Source organism: Epinephelus moara, chromosome 12 (assembly GCF_006386435.1).
Source record: "Epinephelus moara isolate mb chromosome 12, YSFRI_EMoa_1.0, whole genome shotgun sequence".
Taxonomy (NCBI): Eukaryota; Metazoa; Chordata; class Actinopteri; order Perciformes; family Serranidae; genus Epinephelus; species Epinephelus moara.
The window spans coordinates 37,023,546-37,037,551 of NC_065517.1; the positions used below are offsets into that span (position 1 = coordinate 37,023,546).

The 14,006-nt window shown below is 39.7% G+C and overlaps 2 protein-coding genes across 4 annotated transcripts in view; one reads left to right on the top strand and one right to left on the bottom strand.

The window, feature by feature from the left end:
- Positions 1-14,006, bottom strand: part of LOC126398977 (hormonally up-regulated neu tumor-associated kinase) — a 987,429-nt gene that overhangs the window by 647,903 nt on the left and 325,520 nt on the right. The gene's annotated exons all lie outside the window — the stretch shown is intronic.
- The window catches only part of agbl5 (AGBL carboxypeptidase 5), a 230,639-nt gene that overhangs the window by 131,249 nt on the left and 85,384 nt on the right, over positions 1-14,006 (top strand). For both annotated transcript variants that reach the window (XM_050058663.1, XM_050058664.1), the window contains one exon: positions 1,088-1,262. The gene's annotated coding sequence lies outside the window, so the exon portion shown is untranslated. The remainder of the gene's footprint in view (positions 1-1,087; positions 1,263-14,006) is intronic.

Below are 14,006 nucleotides of genomic sequence, written 5' to 3' on the forward strand. Positions count from 1 at the left end.
ACCTGGACACACACACCTCACCCACAGGGAGAGAGTAAATTGCAATCTGCCCTCCAAGACCGCGGTGGATCACAGACAGGCGTTCACCTGAAAGACGAGTGGGAGAGAAAGAGAGGAGCGGGGGAGAAATAGATGGCAAGAAAAGTGAGAATATGTTTGTGGATAACTGTGGTCAACTGTGAGCATCGTTGGCTTGTGTTTGTGTGTCTGTGGATCCGTCAGTCGGCCATCAAGCAGCGTTATTTTTCACCCAAAATGCCCACTGCTATGTACTGTATGTGTTGCAATCCATATGCATTCTTTAAAAAAAAAAAAAAAAAAAGATATGCAAGTGCACGCCTGTAGGAAGCCTGGGGTTGTTTGGCTTGATAATCACGTGCCTGCTCGAGATAAGGAAAAAGTGTTTTGTGAAAAGAAAACATGGGCGGCAGTCCTCCATCCCGGCTGACCCCGGCGCTGTAGCCCCTGTGATTGGGGTCAGCCTGGAGATTCCTCTCTGGCCAGCTAATGTGATTGCATCGGAGCAATCCCCTTAAACGCCATCAGCTCTGATCTGCATAGTAATTGGCTCGACTCTCCTTGGACGTGACCTTGGGAAGGGGCGCTGTCACTCCCGCCGCTCTCTCCTGTACCGGCAATCATACACACATGCATACAAACTCACACACACACATAGTTGTAGCATGGCCATGGAGGCAGGCTTGGACAGACGAGGTGAGGAGCAGATGCCCTACATGGTTCGCTGGGTAGCGACTGTATGTGCAAAGAAATGCAGGTGACAGGTGTTAATAAACTACCAGGAAATAGGTGATACCTCGCAATCATCATGTATTACAACCAGGGATGTCGGTTTCGGTTAATATTACCTTCGAATGCCCAACACCCATTAACCAGTAACTAATGGGTTTATTTTTAAGAAAACAACAACACAAAATGGTGTGAAATAAACGAGGCCTTTTCTTTAAGTCCAGCGCTCCACTGGCTCAGTGCACATTTGGCGCTGTCAGTTTACAGAAGGTGAGATGTTAATATTTTGTGTTGTAAATGTCTTGTTTTTTATTTTATTTTTTCTTGGCTTTGTTGACAGACGGGCAGAAACATGGCGCCCACCGCCCACCCTAGCTTTTGCCGCTACCTGGGTCACGGGGGAGCTTGCTAGCAGCACCTGCAATTACCGCTGGTACCGCTGGACCCATAGTGGTGGGATGATGTTGCTGGGGAAACATGGTGTCCACCCTTCAGTCCCTCCCCAGGTGGCCCAGGTGAGTAAGCAGCTGCATTTTGAGCTGCAAAACCCCTTTAGCATTGTTAACTAAAGTAGCATTAGCCATGCTGACAGAGCTACCTAGTTACAGCCCAATCGCCAGAAAAAATGTCTGCATTGTAACTATGGTTAGGAAAAGATCATGTTTTGGCTTAAAATACCCACAAAGCACATTCTGCTGGAAAAGCAGGGACAGGTTGGTGAAAAACACCCAGGTTTGGTGGCTCAAATGATGCAGGGAAACGCCGTGATTTGCCCCTAAAAACACCTATGTTTGGTAAAAAAAAAACACCCAGGGTCAGCGCCACAAACGCCTCTGTGAAATGCAAGGATGTGCCCCTAAAAACACCTCTGCTTCGCTAAGAAACACTCTGGTGCCACAAACACTGGTTGAAACACTGCGATGTGCTGCTGAAAACACCCATCAGTGGTGTATGGTAGTTAAGACGGGCCCCAGCACATATTACCAAGCAATCATCAGTGCAAATCTGTATGTGACAGAAATACCAAATAAAGTAAGAGAGCATTCATTCAGTTAAATATTTTTTATAGTTTATTTGTGGTTTTATAGTTAATAGAAAGGAAACATATATTTTTATATAACATATATATCGCATATATTTTTTATAGAATAGATTGCTATGAGTTCTTTGAACGTGTGTATTTCTGAGGTGGTGATCTGAATGAGTTATAAGAGCCTGTTCACTGGCCAACACACCGTTGGAGGGCCTGCTCTCATATACTGCGTCACTTCAGACATACTGATATGATATGTGTGAAAAGTGCAAATGTAACGTATTCATGGTTTCCAGTATGATGCCAACATTTTCTTGTGGTGATTGGGCAGCAGGTTAACAAGCAGCTGAATACATTATAAGCTTTTTCTTAAAGTGATATGGCATAGTGTTTCAGCCTGGTCTCACTCCCAGGGCTTCAAAACACGCCGCTTGGGCCATGTTTCTGACGTCATAATGGTGACCCCTGGGACATGGTTTAGCGTCTGCGTGAGGTGCAGCAGGCTTTTCATGATCTCCAAAGTTTAAAATCCATGTCACTAGTGGGGTTTCCATCCACCTATTTTTATTTGCATTTTCAAAAATTGCGGAAAAAAAGACTTGGAAACGCCAAAAATTCGCAAAAAAGTTTTTACGCTTGGAGGGGGTGGATTTGTCAGAGCATCGATAAAAGGAAAATGCGACTTTTTGCTATGCGAACAGGTTTTGCGAATAAACGATGACGTACCGGATATCACGTCACACTTCTGCGCCATGGTGTTAACATGAAAAATGGCGGCGGAGGAATGTGTGAGATATGTGGGGGGGGGACGAAGAAACCGAAATTTTTCTTCAATTAATAAAAGAAGCGTACATTAATTCCATACTAGACGGAAAACAGCATAGAAACGCGACCGTGTATCAAGAGCTAAAGAAAGCTAAATAAGGCTTTGACAAACCATGGCAAATACTAAGAAGCAAGTGGAAGAGTTTGAAACAATGCTACATGGTTGAGAGGCGTCAGATGGCTACCAGCAGTGAGGGAGGGAAAGCTAAAACCAACTTCAGGTATTTTGAGCTAATGGACGAAATTCTGGGCCAAAGACCTCTGGTTACATCTATCAACTCTTCGATCAACAGCTCAGGTAAGGTAACGATAGTATAACATTAGAGGACGAAAGGGTGACTGACGTAAGTTAATGACCAGCATGCTAGTAGTCCCATTTGTGATTTGCAGATCGCTGAATGAATGGATAAAATGGCAAATTGCTCTAAAACACTCAGCGACCACATTCCAGGCTGTTGAATTCATAAAGCATCCACATAATTTGAGCTATAACGCAGTATATTTAAGGAACCAATGTTTACCAATAGCCCTTTCGTCCTCTATATTGTGTGAAATACTTGTTTACAGTGGGCATAAGACGCTCTCTTATGACGTCATCTCATGGCGCACTCTTCTTCTACGGGGGTGTTTTTATTTTGTTCATTTTTCACGAGAAGCGCCACCTACTGCTCTTCCTGTTGACTCCCAATAATCGCAAAACAATAACGAATGGAAACGGGCATAAATTTGCATTTTCTTTTGCGCATTTTCACAAAATTCGCTCAAAAATTTCGATACATTTGGATGGAAACCCCACTAGTGTTAGACTCTCAGAGCAACGAACATAGTTTAGAGAGCGTGACAGTCTGCTCAGGGTAGGTGGAAGGCGAGGTCGATGGGTCCAACAAACCCTGGACTTTGACCCAGGAGACCGGTGATTGAGACCAACAAACAACTATTTCGGTTGTGGCATTTGTGCCGCTCAAAGTTGGATGTTTCCTTGTGACATCTGTGATATTTTTCTAATAATAACTAAGTAGTTTTGTGGCCTAAAGCAAACCGCCCACCAGTATTGTAGTGGTGTGTACACTGGTATACAGGGTTTCTTTTTCTGCCCGTTTACTGTATACACACCTAAAAAGCCACTGGAATATATAGGAGAGTAAACCTTCTTCCTCCTCGGTAACCTACTCATCTACCTGGTAGTACACCCACCTCATCAACTACCACTACTCCACTGATCCCTTCTCACTGCAGCGATTGTGCCACTCAAGGCCAGCATCCACAATCTTTTCTTAACCATAACTATGTAATTTCGTTGCCTAAACCAAACTGCCAACCCCTCACTGACCTTTCATGTCAAGATACAACCTAAAAGGCGGCCCCCACCATTATAATAATGTCAGTGTGACGAGTAGGGATGAGCTCATGTTGCAAATTAAAGTATAGACTGACAGGTGTTAACAGTCAAAAATATTTTCAGCAGTTAACTGTTGACATCCCTAATTACACCATAATGACATATTAAGTGTCGTCTGTCAAACTCTTGTGGAGATACATCGTGCTAGGCGAGTAAAGCGGCTTCACACTGAAGTCGCCTGCTTTCTAGAACGAGACAAAGTGTTGCAAACAGCGCTGAAAATGCCCTTAAAGCTGCTTTAAGAATAAATGAACCTCTTTTCATGATTAGCAGTAATTCATAAATAAAGTACAGTGAGACAGGGGTTAAGTCATGCTGCTGCAACTCCGTTTCTCAAACACCCCGTAACCTTCTCTCTTTTTGTCCTTCTTGCATCAGCACTATTTGTTGAAGATCTTAACGAAAGACAAAGAAGCAAATGTATATTTTATGAATGTGTGCCTCTGGTTTATCTTCCTTTGTGGGGCTTGTGTATACAATCGAAACCAGCTCTCGAAGAGAAAAGTGCTTTTTCTTCTCCTGTCCCCCGATGTCAACGACAAGGTAAGTTGTGGCTTTGGCTGGCTTTTTGATATGCATTTCAAACGGGGGAAAACTTCACAACCACAGAGGCTAATTTGCAATGGAGATTTCTTTTTTTTTTTTATTATTATTATTATTATCGTTCTCTGCTTCGGAAAGCAAAACAGTCAAGGGTGTCAAGCGAGTGACAAGTTTGTTTTCCTGTAATGATTTCCGCAAACTTGAGGTCTGTTCTGTTTTGTTCCTTAGACAGTTTGACCTAGTTGGAGTGCGAGCACGTCCCCTCTCTCTTTCCCTCACTCATGCATTGTTAAAGCCGTGGGCCCGTATTAGGCACTCCCAAGTCATCACATGTCAGAAGGAGCTAATACAAACTGTGTGCGCGCGTGTGTGTGTGTGTGTGTGTGTGTGTGTGAACAGAGACATAATATTTTATTTGCATTGAGAGAAATTTTTACCTTTTTTTCTCCAAGTTTGAGCCAACGAGAAGCTCATCAGGATTTTTACAAAATTACCTAAAAGCGACCAAAACATGCTGTCACCACTGAGCAGCTCACTACAATGAATTAAGTGACACTCCCTCAGCTGTGAGTCTGACATGAAACCGCCATCTATCCCCGCTCCCCAAGTAACCCTCTGCATGGCCGCAGCAGCATTGGATTATTCATTTGAAACATCAGCACTGAAACAGGCCCCAATGTCTGCGAGAAAAAGTTTCTGAGGCATCCTCAAATGGCTGTGGGGGAAGACTGGGGCCCAGAGGATTTGACTGGAGCGCACCCAGCAATACTCAAGAAAAAAACAAAAAAGGCTAAAAAAAAAAAAAAAGAAGTGCTTTGTTAGAAGAGCGAGAGGCATCCCTTGGGCTGTCTCTTTGAATAAGCCAGGAGTAAAGCATCCACCAGCACCACCAACCCCGCACACCCTCCACTTCTTCCTCTCACTCACTCACTCTCGCTCTGTACCCACCATCTCCTCCCCCACTCCTTCACCTCCCCCCCTCCTCCCCTCTCCCTTCAGAGCGACAGAGGTATAATTGTGCCACGGGGTTTTAGGTGGTGTGACATATCTGTCACCTGGAGACGTGCCGTATCGTGCTCTCCGGAGGAGCCTCGCCTTCCTGTTGGGTGTCGTGTGGAGAGAAGGAGAGAGGTAGAGAGGGCTGGCTGGGGCTGTTTGTTGACTTTTGTCAGCGCATTGATGCTTTGTAAACTTTCCATCGCCCCAAAGTTTTGTTACCACGCTCCATGTACATGAGGTGCCGCGGCGACCACATGCGTGCTCCATGGCTTGGGCTCTTTTTGAGTGTCATTAAATCTAATGCGCAGCCACTGAGAGCGAGCAGCGTCCCTGCGTGCTTTCATAAACTCAGAGAACACCAGGTATTGTTGCACAAGCACGTCATGCTCCTTAACACATGCTAGACAACACGGCTCTGTCCCTCCTCGGAGGAGAGTCTGACTTTAAATGAAAAAGTCCCATTTTTTACATAAATTATGAGACGTACGTGGTCCTGAGCCGTCGCTCCCTCAAATAGGCCTTCACTCTCTTTCTTTCGCCCTCTCACTTCACAGCCAAATCAAGAATTCTGTTGGCAGTGAAATATATTGAATTTGACAACTCCAAGAAAGACTTTCTGGAGGATAGCGTTTTATTTTGGGTGACCTAATTGTACGCTCCCCATGGCTGCTCCTTGTGCGGTATCTCACTCACTCCTGAAACAGCTTCATTTCTACATTCAAATTATTCATCATCGCCTGGATTTATTTCCTCCTTTCTTCACTTTTCATACCTTTGGTGTTCTCTGCGGGGATTTGAGATGAGGAGGGAGGAAAAAAAAAAGTGCTTCTTTGTTTTTTTTTCGCGAGCTATTGTTGAAACACCTTAAGTCTCTGGTGTACGGCAGAAGCTGAAGTGATAGACAGGGCTGCCCTATTTACAGCCAGATTAAAAAGAATCACACAGGAAGAGAGTGTTAAATGATGATTGTCTATGACATTTAACAATTGATTAAAGAAAGATAAGTTTTAATAGGTGGTGGTGATGGTGGTGTGGGTGTTTGGAGGGGGGGAGGAAGAGGAGGGAGGGGTTCTTCTCAGCAGCAGTATTTTTTTCATGCATGCCACATTCTGCTGCTCGTAACGATGAAATGATAAATTTAACATAAAACATCTAAAGTGTATCAAAAAGAGCACAGGTGTTGAAGCAAATGAGGATTTAAAAAAAAAAACTTGTACAAACACAGTCGTACTTTTTCCTCACATGGTGCACACGCAAACACACCAGTGTACGTTTTATTAAAATTAAAATATCTAATAAGTTTAATTAGGAAATGTGCCTTTTTTTAAAGAGCGCGTTCAGATGTTCTTTGTTTTTGAGTTTAGAAAACGTGAATATTATCTGTCATGCTCATAGTAAACCGCATCCGTCCTCATATTAACCCCTCGTGTGCTGATGCTGATTGTTATCACAACAAACATGTTGCCAAGCAGCGGTGGAAGAAGTATCAGAGCTTTTAGTGAAGTAAAAGCATCAACACCACAGCGTAAAAATACTAAAGTACAAGGAAAACTCTACTTAAGTGAAAGTAAAAATGTATCAGCATCAAAATTTACTTAAAGTACCAAAAAAAGGACAAAAAAATAACTTGGAAATACCATATTGAAGTTTGTCGTTCACAGGTCGATCATTCCTGTATTCTAACTTTTTACTGTAGTTTAATTCACCCTAATATTATGTACTATAACACTGCCGGGGCTGCCACATGTCCCACTTATCTGAATAAGGTTTTTCATATTCAAAAGAAGCTTTTAAGACTAATTTTGCTAAACGAAAATGTGAATCATCTGCTTCTCTCTTTAGAAAACATCAACCTTTATACATTTTTAGTGTGAACATAAACCAGACTTGTGTATTCGTGTATAAATATGCTCATCTCACTCATGACTTTAAGTCTTCCTCAGACATTCGCTCATATTCCACAAGACACTTTAAGGACCTTTATTCTCCATATTGTTGGATTTCTCTGAAATACAAAGGACCGTCTGTTTGGAACAACCTTCTTGTTTTCTCTACAATCATCATCTACATTATTGTTTTTCAAAAAAACATCTGAATAAGACTCTTATTTGCAAAGACTCTCAAAACTTCATTGATTTTTTTGTAATTTGTTTGTGTTTTTTTGTTGTAAATTGCACAGCTCTAACAATTTAGTTTTACTTCTTAGTCTGGAACTTTTATTCAATGATGCGATCTTTGTTTTTATCTTCTTCTTTTTACATATAATTGTTGTTATTTAATAGGGGAGCTATCTTCATGAGCCATGTTTTAACTTTCACTTTCTTTTTCCTGTATTTTCTACACATGCATGTACAAATAAACTGAACCAATATTACCAATATATTGTCTTATTGGAGTATAATTACTCATGCATTAATGTGTTCATCACTTTAATGTTGCAGATGGTGAAGGTGGAGCTCATTTTAATTACTTTATAGACTCCTAGGCAGCTTATGTTTTAATAATACATCATAATTTATTAGTTGATTATGTTTTGTATTCGTAATCTAAATGTGCAAAGTAACTGAAGTTATTAAAGTAAATGTAATGGAGTATATTTGTCTCAAAATTGTAGTGGAGTGGGCGTATAAAGTACCTCAAAATTGAACTTAATTACTGTGCTTGAGTAAATGTACTCACACCTGTGTTGACACCTCACTTCCTGCTCAAATGCTTGAATCAGGAGTCAGTGGACAACAATAACCACAAGTACGAGGATCAAGTTGGTTGTTTCTGCAATTTTGTTTTCACATCTGTCTCACAACTGTTTTTCTCGAGCAATTTCTCATAAAAAAAAAGTTGTCTTCGACAGCACGTCTGTCTCAGTGAACTATTTTTACCTCTGTGTTTTAACTATAGCAAACATTTTCAAGAATCATAATCCAGTTGAGTGTGTTGTATTAGTTGTGTCTGCCAGCATTGTCAAACATCACGTCAGTCTGTCTCTCGGCATGCTAATTACATGTGCAAGACAAGAGAGCATTAGAATATAGGGGCAAATAGTACGAGCACCTGACACGACCGTAGATAGAAACACTCTGTGGCAAGTGGGAGACACGTGTGCTGACAAGGAGGCAGACAGACGGAAAAACAGACAGACAAACACAGAGTCATTGGTGGAGAAGTTACGCAGCTTACTGAAACTCCACCGTTTGCTCTCGGTGTAAAGGACAAAAGTGACAGATAGCGTGGGGTATTTGTGTTTTCAGAAATAGAATGACAAAGAGTCCGTCGGTGGAGGGCTGCCGGCAAATGTCGAGGTCAGTGAGTTATCAGAGTGTGACTCAGAGCTGCGAGGTAAAGATTTGAAAAAAAAAAAAAAAAAATCACTTACTAAATTATTTTTAGAATTTTGTTTTCAAGATATGACAAACTCCAACTTTCACTATACCTGTGTGGCAGACTGAGTAATACACCCTTCACTCGAAGCACTTGTCGAACATGATAACTGTTTGACATGTAAGCCCACACAGTGGCATGCATAATTTTTGGGGCTGTAAGAAGATAGCTTAAAATTGGGCACAGGAAGGTCTGACAACAAAATAAAAGTCAAACCTTTCCTTCTTTTTTTTAAACACTACACAGTCATAACATGCTGTTGAGTTTAAATCTGAATCTCATTATGTTTCACACAGAATGAAACACAGACTCACTGCAAAAAGAAACTAGTTGTTTTAACTTGAGAAGTTAGTGTCTGGTCTTAAAATTTTAAGTTGACAGCAAGTTGAAGACATTTTGTAATTAGCAAATGAACTTTTCGAGTCAAAGAAACATAATCTTAATTCGGTTGTACGATGCTACTGATGGGCATGATTGATTCAAGTGAACACCACTGTGATCCAGAGTACACTGTAAAAAGAAACTAGTTGTGTTAACTTAGGAAGTAAGTGTCCAAGCTGCCTTCAAATTTTAAGTTGATTGAACCTGAAAAGATGAGTTGAGGTAAATTTGTGAAGATTTAAAACAAATGAACTTGTCAAGTCAATAAACTTAGCCTTAACTTAAGTCAGTTGAACCATGTTAGTCATGCCTTAAATCCATCCAAGTTGATTTTTTTTAATTTGTGTGCTAGTTAAGTGAATTTACACTGAAAATATGTCCACCCAACTTAAAAAAAACAAAACTACAGATGAAGAACTAATGAAAAATTCTGTTTAGTTTAAATCTGAATCCCACAATGATCCTTACAGAATAAAACAGAGACACTGTTAAAAGAAACTTGTTGTTTTAACTTAAAAATGGTTTAAAAGTGAGTGTGCGCACTGCCTTAAAATTTTAAGTTGATTGAATCCGAAAAGACAAGTTGAGGTAACTTTGTCATGATTACAAACAAAAACGACGTTTCTAGTCAAAGAAACTTGATCTAAACTCAGTTGTAATACACTCTAAAAAAAAATGGATTCATGGGATTTGACGATAATGCTTACAATAAAGTTTCCAGCATAAAAACAAATATGTTTATTACATTTAAGTGTTTTGATCAGTTGATAGTTTTTTTTAAGAAGTTGGTCAAAATCAACAACACAATATTTTTGAGTAAGATGGAATTGAAATAAGTAAGTCAGAATGTCTTAAATAGAATAATTTGACCCTTAAACATCACCACAACTATTAAGTTGGTTCAAGTTAATTACATTTTTAAGGTCAAAGTAAATCATGTTGGTTATAAAAGACTCTTCGGACTGACTCAAGATTTGAGCCAGATTTGACCTACTTAAAAAGATGCATGTAAATTATTACCTTAATTTTTATAAGTCGAACCAGTGGAACATTTTTTTGGAGTGGCTACTCATGGCTTATGTTGATTATTTATTTATATTTATTTGATTATTTATTTGCATGCTAGTTAAGTGCATGTACACAGGACATATTAGATAGATAGATAGATAGATAGATAGATAGATAGATAGATAGATAGATAGATAGATAGAGAAAATAGGTCTAACTTAGGGGAGAAAATAGGTAAAAAAAAGAATAGAAACATACGAATAAAAACACAGCACTGAAGTGATAGTAGATGGAAGACTATGCAGTCATAAAATCTGAATCCCATTGTGATTCATACAGAATAAAACATAGGCTGACAGGATAAACAACAACAACACTAGTTGATTTAACTTAAACAAAAAAATTAGCATCAAGGCTGCCTTAAAAGTTAAGTTGACTGAATTTAAAAAAAACAAGTTGAGGTCATTTTGCAATGATTCAACACAACTAAATATTTCTAGCGAAATGAACTTCGTCTTAATTGATTTGAACTATGCTATTTATGTATTAAATTGATTCTAGGTGATTTTATTTTCCTTTTGCCTGCTAGCTTAGTGCATGTACAAGGAAACAGTCAACAACAACAACAACACTAACAACAAAAAACTATATGATTTAACTTGAAAACGTTAGCATTAAGGCTGTCTTAAGATTTTAAGTTGATTGGATTTAAGTGGACAAGTTGAGGTCATTTTGCAATGTCTCAATACAAATAAACCTTTCTAGCAAAATGAACTTGATCTTAATTGATTTGAACTATGCTATTTATGTATTAAATTGATCCTAGGTGGTTTTATTTCCTTTTGCCTGCTTGCCAAACGCATGTACAAGGAAAATATTTTCCCGAACTACTACGGATTTAGAAATTCAACAAAGCTACACAGTCAGAAATTGCTGTGAAGTTTCTGTCTGAATGTCATTGTAATCTACACAGACTCAAAGTATATCACTGTAAAAAGGAAACTAGTTGTTTTAACTTAAAAAGTTAGTGTCGTCTCTGCCTTAAGATATTAAGTTGATTGAATTTGAAAAGACAAGTTGAGGTCATTTTCAAAGATTAGAGCCAAATAAACCTTTCTAGTCAAATAAACTTGATCTTAATTGATTTGAACTATGCTATTTATGGGTTAAGTTGATCCTTGGTGATGTTATTTCCTTTTGCCTGCTAGCTAAGTGCATGTACAAGGAAAATGTTTCCCAAACTTTCAAAAAGCAAAACTACGGCTGTAGAAATTTATCAGAAGACTACACAATCACAAATTGCTGTTAGATATATATCTTAATTCCACTGTATCGACACAGACTGAACGAAACTAGTTGTTTTAACTTTAAAAAATTAGTATCGTGGCTGCTTTGAAATATTAAGTTGACGGAATTTAAAAAGACAAGTTGAGGTAATTCTGCAGTGATTCCACACAAACAAACTTTTCTAGTCAAAGTTGATTTTAATTCAGTTTAACTGTGCCGCTCACAGCTTACATTGATCCTAGTTAATGTTTTTTCCTTTGCCTGCTAGCTAAGTGTGTGTACACTGAAAATATTTCCCAAACTTTAAAAAACAAAACTACGGATGTCGAAATTCGACAGAAACAAACCAAGTTCCCCCGCTAAGAGTCAACACTGGCAAATACAACTTCATCTGAGAGTTTAATGAGTTGAATTGCATTGTGCTGTAAATAGTCTCTCTCCGTAGGGCACTGCATTGGCCTGCGGACGGTTCCTGGCATGTCTGTGAAGTGTGGCGGTGCCCTGTGGGGACGGGAACGCACACACACACATATACACACACACCAGCCCCACCAGCATCCCCCCTCGCAACAGCTGCCGTGCTGCAGGAGGCAGCCGTACCCCTCGCTGATCAAATCTTGTCCGTCACATTTCCCCTAATTAACGGGCATCTGCTTCCCCCATTTTCCCTACATGGCTACACACTTTCCCTCTGTAGTTCCAATCATCTGATCGTTATGACCTTTAACCCCTGCGAGCTCGTCTGCCTCAGAGCATGCCTGCGTTCGCCCGCCTGGCTGCTCACACCTCTCGCCCTCCTTCCTGCTTACCTGCCTGCCACATACCAGCTGGGGAGAAGCGAGGGCACGCAAACAAACAAACCAATGAGGCGGCGTTCATCTGTTCACATTACCGTCTTTTACAGTGGTTGTTATTCCTGCCAAACTTCTGCTAGATTTCACTCGTTTTCAAAAAAAATCCCACAAAGCAGGAAACTGAAACTTATGCTGTGACAACTTTCTTTTTATTTCAGGAATGGTCCAAACAAACTCAGAACTTCACTCATCTTAAAATCCAATTTTTGTTTTCCCCAAGAGCTTTGGCTCTTAAGAAAACTTATCTCATTTTGGTAAGGAAAATTTGCCTTACAGTACCGCAATGATTTTTATTTCACTAATGACATAATTAAAGTGTGGTAAAAGCCTGGATTAACACCAGTCACTCAGACCCACAGCCAGCCGCCACTGAGAGGAACTCTCTTTGTCAGAGGGTTTTATGTGTTATGGTAGGGACAGAGGGTGATGATGATGATGTGTGTGTGTGAATGTGTGTGTGTGCATTCCGTCATTCACAACACAGAGGCACCTGAGCAGGCACCAGCTGGCAATGTGAGAGGTGCGCTCTAATTTAAAATGCATCTCATTAGAAGCAACCCATAGCCTGTCACTATACTCTTCCTCTGTATAAAGACACACAGTGGAATTAATGATTTTCTCAAGAAAGAAAAAAACCTCCAAGAAATAGCTGTTGAAATGTTTCTCTCAATAAATATGTAACATAGGACAGAATCACACTTAATAGCTACTTTTTCTTAATGTTTAAATATATATTTGTTTTAACCAATGGGAGGTTTATGTAGATTTTCCTGTTGAAGTTTGACCTTGAATTATGTGCATTTCTATTGAGCAGAGATTGAAGGCTTTTGTTTGTTTGTTGCTATTGTTTAAAACCCATTTCCCATTTGCAGGGAGAAATATACTTAAGAGAAGTGTTTATTCATTTGTAGAGATGGCTCCACTGCCAAGGAGAGGAGACTTGATGGAAGCTCAGATTCATTAAAACTTAATTAATATGCATCATTATGTAAATGAGGGTGCAGTTAATGAGTTTTTAAAAGAAGCATTCCTTAATTAGTTCACTTTTAATGGCATCATCATTTATCTTTTTCTTCTTTGAAGCAGAATGATGCACTAGATGCAGGCAGTTCTAAAATGCTAATCTACGTTTTATCATCTTATTTTTCTGATTTCCATGTGATAGCGACGACATCTCGAATCTTGTCGCTAATGAGGGACGTTTACACGTTTTAATGTCAGTTATTTCAATTCAAGACACTGTAAAAATTTTCTGGGGAAAAAGGGGAGGATTCCAAACAAACACAGAATGCTTATTGCAAAAAAAAAAAAAGATAATTAAAAATGTATCGACCAGGAGAAGTTAAATCCAGACCCTTTAGGCTACTCACAAATGCAGTCTTTTTTTTTTCCATCCCGTTTGGGGGGAAAAAGATCTCAACAGTTCCATATCCCAGAGAACAACACTGGCAGGGTGTCAGAAGACTTGACAAAACCTGGAGACTTCTGACAGCGTCACACTTCTGGATAATTGGTCTCCAGCACTTCCTGTAAAAAGCGGGCGAACTTCCTC